Source organism: Bison bison, unplaced genomic scaffold (genome assembly GCF_000754665.1).
Source record: "Bison bison bison isolate TAMUID 2011002044 unplaced genomic scaffold, Bison_UMD1.0 scf7180017864299, whole genome shotgun sequence".
Classification (NCBI taxonomy): Eukaryota; Metazoa; Chordata; class Mammalia; order Artiodactyla; family Bovidae; genus Bison; species Bison bison.
Genome location: NW_011494871.1, coordinates 5,225,926 through 5,231,189, shown reverse-complemented (window position 1 = coordinate 5,231,189; position 5,264 = coordinate 5,225,926). Strand labels below are relative to the sequence as shown.

Sequence of the window (5,264 nt, the reverse complement as noted above, 5' to 3'; positions counted from 1 at the left end):
GGATCAACCCCCCTCCACTCCCCACCCACCGCCCCTCCTACCGCACACACAGGAAAGAAATGTGGGCCTTGGCAGGGGTAAGGGAAATAAACACCAAGGTTCACTGGAATTACAAGTATTCTCTGAGGTCTCTTTTTCCCTAATATTTATTTTTATTTATTTATTTGCACCCAGTCTCAGTTGAGGCATGTGCGATCTTCCATCTTCACTGTGACACGCGGGATCCTCTAGCTGTGTCGTGCGGGATCTAGTTTCCCGACCAGAGATTGAACCCGGGCTCCCAGAACAGGGAACACAGAGTCTAAGCACTGGACCACCAGGGAAGTCCTTCTGAGGTCTCTTTATTGTTATTCTTATGTTAAGCGGGTTTCCTCCAGGGGAGGAAGAGATGGATAACTGACACCATAACAGAATGTGTTTATCATTCCACAGAGAAGCCCCTCGGAGCTCCCTCTAATCAGTTCTGTCATCAGCACCCAAGAAAGAAAAAGCTTTTTCCCTGGCCACATATTTTGTGTCTATGGCCCAGCTTCATTTCCATTTCCCAGTCCTTTCCTCTGTATGATTCATCAGCGTCCCAGTGGCTGCCACCACCATCTTGACCATGCCAACAATCACCATGACCTCTACCCATGACCTCAGCTACCAAGAACACTAGCACCATCACCTATCTGTCCTTTTTTTAATCTCAGTTACAGTTCAGTTATCAGTCACATTCTCCACCCCCAGCCCTCTCTCTGGGCCCAACACTTTGCTGTATCTCTCTTACCCTGTATTTGTCAATTAATAGCCACCCATTAACAACAACATAACAGCTTTTTATCTCATCCAAAGATTAATTACAAAAACCAGCAGTAAGGAAAAGTCAGCCATTATGGATACGCCCAACAATTCAGTTCAGTTCAGTTCAGTCGCTCAGTCGTGTTCAACTCTTTGCGACCCCATGAATCGCAGCACACCAGGCCTCCCTGTCCATCACCAACTCCTGGAGTTCACTCAAACTCACGTCCATCGAGTCGGTGATGCCATCCAGCCATCTCATCCTCTGTCGTCCCCTTCTCCTCCTGCCCACAATCCCTCCCAGGATCAGGGTATTTTCCAATGAGTCAACTCTTCGCATGAGGTGGCCAAAGTATTGGAGTTTTAGTCTCAGCATCAGTCCTTCCAAAGAACACGCAGGACTGATCTTTAGGATGGACTGGTTGGATTTCCTTGCAGTCCAAGGGACTCTCAAGAGTCTTCTCCAACACCACAGTTCAAAAGCATCAATTCTTCGGCGCTCAGCTTTCTTCACAGTCCAACTCTCACATCCATACCTGACCACTGGAAAAACCACAGCCTTGACTAGATGGACCTTTGTTGGCAAAGTAATGTCTCTGCTTTTCAGTATGCTATCTAGGTTGGTCATAACTTTCCTTGCAAGGAGTAAGCGTCTTTTAATTTCATGGCTGCAATCACCATCTGCAGTGATTTTGGAGCCCAAAATAATCAAGTCTGACACTGTTTCCACTGTTTCCCCATCTATTTCCCATGAAGTGATGGGACCGGATGCCATGATCTTCATTTTCTGAATATTGAGCTTTAAGCCAACTTTTTCACTCTCCTCTTTCACTTTCATCAAGAGGCTTTTTAGTTCCTCTTCACTTTCTGCCATAAGGGTGGTGTCATTTGCCTATCTGAGGTTATTGATATTTCTCCCACCAAAACTCAAGTTTAAATAGTCCTTAAGAATAAGAATATTACAGAGACGATGACCTACAGAATAAAACCACCTTAGAAGTGCTTGAAATTTGAAGCACACATTCTCTATCACTAAATTGCATTCAGTTCAGTCGCTCAGTTGTGTCCGACTCTTTGTGACCCCACGAATTGCAGCACGCCAGGCCTCCCTGTCCATCACCAACTCCCGGAGTTCATTCAAACTCATGTCCATCGAGTCAGTGATGCCATCCAGCCATCTCCTCCTCTGTCGTCCCCTTCTCCTCCTGCCCCCAATCCCTCCCAGCATCAGAGTCTTTTCCAATGAGTCAACTCTTCACATGAGGTAGCCAAAGTACTGGAGTTTCAGCTTTAGCATCATTCCTTCCAAAGAACACCCAGAACTGATCTCCTTTAGAATGGTCTGGTTGGATCTCCTTGCAGTCCAAGGGACTCTCAAGAGTCTTCTCAAACACCACGGTTCAAAAGTATCAATTCTTCGGCATTCAGCTTTCTTCACAGTCCAACTCTCACATCCATACATGACCGCTGGAAAAACCATCACCTTGACTAGATGGACCTTTGTTGGCAAAGTAATGTCTCTGCTTTTGAATATGCTATCTAGGTTGGTCATAACTTTCCATACAAGGATTGCATTAACTTGGTCATTAATTTGGTTTAAAACATGGTTTAGGTTTTCCCTCCTGAGTTTTACGCCTAGAAGACCCAGGCCACCCCTCTGGCCTCCAAACCTACAGTAGCCACTGTCCCTCTGATAAGTTTCTTTCAATCAATCCAAGTGTCCAATCAAAGCCACACCCCAAGCTATTACTTCTTTCTCCTGTCTTTAAGGAGTAGAACTCAATAAAAAGCCTCCCTTCCTTACAATCTGTCCAGAGAACAAAACAACAGTTCACAGAGGGCTGTAAACTTTGCAAGGCCACAGCATTCAATGGGACTCCAATCACATCATTTAAAAAATTGTCTGTATTTTTATCGCAACTTTAATGACTTAAAGATGGGTAATTTATTTATATTACAAGTTTCCAGCATATGGCAATAAAATACCTTGTTCTAAAAATTAGTGCAGTTCTACCATTCTCCATCAGATGGAAGTAAAAGGTCCATGGAAGAGATGCTTTTGTCAAATTTGGACAAAATGCCATATGGACTAGAACAGCCCTCAGAAAAGCGTCTCTCAAGTGTCTCAAATGTTTTAAACTTTCCGCAATCTTGGTGGTTCAGTAAAGCTTCTATGCATCATTTAATGAACTCTGTTTGCATTTCATTAACTTTTTCCCTCCCAATCTGGTCTCTCTCTCTCAAGAAGCACATTCTCTAATCAAAGCAAGCCCTTAAAAACGACTGCATCATCTCGTCCTATTTCTGTCAACTGATATTATTCAACACATGTTAACAACCACACCACAACCTTTTGTCACTGAAAAAGATTAATTACCCCTACGAAAGAGATGTCTTTATAGACACACTCCTCAATTTTAAAATCATTAACAAGACACGTTGCTTGAACTGGAGTTCCAATTCATATCTGAATATAATTCTCACGTCTTAAAAAAAGCAAAACTAAATTACGCTTTCACATGAAAACCCAGTTTAATTCACTTGCATCATTAATAATATTTACCCAAATTCACCACCAGCGATTTACTTGGAGTACCAAGAAGTCTCACACAACATTTAAGAGGCAACTGCGTGTCCCAGTCAAGTGGAACTATAAATTGAATAGAAACCCACGTAAACTTACCTTGACGCACAGAAAAGCAGTGTTACTGCCATTGGTGACAGTTGGCCCTAGTTGACAATTCACGTGTGGAAACCTTAAAGGGAAAAGGGACAGGAAAATTCAGAAGAAAGGGGAGGATCCGGGGATGTGTAAACAGCACTCCACTACACGCTGCGTCTCACTAGGAAAGTACAGTCAGTGCAGGAGTTCTTGAATCTAGACAATAACTGTGCCACAAATAAGCTCTTCATAATGGGAGTTGTTTCAATAAACGTACCATGTTTCCATTGGCTAGGATTTCAGAGATACTTAATCTTACATTCAGATTAATCCTCAATGGATTACATGACTTCAATTTTCTATCTTAATCCCTCAAGTAGTTAATGATCTGAAAACCGATTCTTAAATACACCATATAAATGAAGGATCTTAAGGACTTAAGGCTTTTATCAAAGGAAGAATACCTCTGATACATGAATAATCATGTCCATTTTCCAGATCTTAATTTTCTTAAATTGCACCAAATTTATACTTGTTATGCTTCTTATATTCTTAGAATTCAGGAGAAATAAAAAGCCAGAGCAACTATAAATCCTACAATATTAACAATATTAATATTAATTAAATCCTTAATAAAACTATATTTCAAAATAAATCAGCAAAATTTATTTTCCTCTCTAAATTGCCCAGCGAGAGGAATAGTTTTTAGGTGGTAGAAAAGACGCAAATTTTCCTCCCAAATGCTACTGCAAGAGACCACAGAGTGCCTACTATTATTGGGCTGACTCATATAAAATTATTGTTACTCAACCATTTTATTACCTGCAGAAATGACAATTTTACCATTTTTCCAAACAAGCAAATAGACAGAATTGGAAAACCCAGTGATTATGAAACAATTAAATCTTCAAAACTACCTATCTCTGTGCACACGTCATTTTTCTGAGAAGCATCAGGGAGTCTCGGTATAAACTGTTTCCATTCCAACCCAGCACATCTTCAGGGCACCTAGAAGACAAGAAATGAATCGCCTCCAGCATTTGGAAGGGCTGAGAGCACGTTTCTGGTTCCTTCTTCCCACCTGGTCCCTATTGACTGCCAACTCCCTCTCGGCTACGTTATTAATTATTTTTAATAATATACTCAGTAACCCGTCTATCTCAGGACCTTCCCAACCAGCACTCCCACCACCTCCCACCGCTATGAACCCCACCACAACCACCCCTACCGCTATGGATGTCACACGGGGCGCCCAGCGCTGCCGGGACTAAAACCAATGGCGTAGAGGCCGTGTGAGAACCGGTGTACAAAAATCCACATGTTCACAAGCCGTGCCTTCTTCCAAAATGGAGCAGAAAGCACCTAAATAATCTTCCCTCCTACCAGGAGACCTGTTAAATGAGCTCCTATTGTTAAGTTGCTTTGTTTGTTTGTTTGTTTGTATGAACTTGCAGTCAGTTGCAAAATAAACCTTTTGACCTCTTTTTAGACCATCTATCTATCTCTCATTCCCTATTTTTAATATCACTTATCTGAAGACAATATTTTGGATGGATTAAGTTAAACAAAATATATTTAAATTCATCCTATTGTTTTCCTTTTTAATATGGCTACTAGAAACATTAATGTGGCTCACACTGTATTTCTGTTGGACAGTGCTACTCTGTAAAGTATAGTCTGTCTCCTCCTTATTAAACAATCTGCTCCACAGACTTTGAGAATGAACGAACTTATGGTAGACAGGGAGAAGGGACAGTTAGGGAGTGTGGGATGGACATGTACACATTGCTATATTTAAAATGGAAAAACCAACAAGGACCTA

The 5,264-nt window shown here is 41.6% G+C and overlaps 1 protein-coding gene across 1 annotated transcript in view; it reads right to left on the bottom strand.

Annotated features, from left to right (window-relative positions):
- The window catches only part of LOC104996874 (microtubule-associated tumor suppressor candidate 2-like), a gene marked incomplete at its 3' end in the record, with an annotated part of 142,787 nt that extends 138,338 nt beyond the window's left edge, over positions 1 to 4,449 (bottom strand). Inside the window, exons 1-2 of the mRNA XM_010851261.1 lie at positions 4,360 to 4,449; positions 3,464 to 3,536 (exon numbers count right to left, since the gene is read on the bottom strand). The remainder of the gene's footprint in view (positions 1 to 3,463; positions 3,537 to 4,359) is intronic.
- Between the last annotated feature and the right edge of the window lie 815 nt (positions 4,450 to 5,264).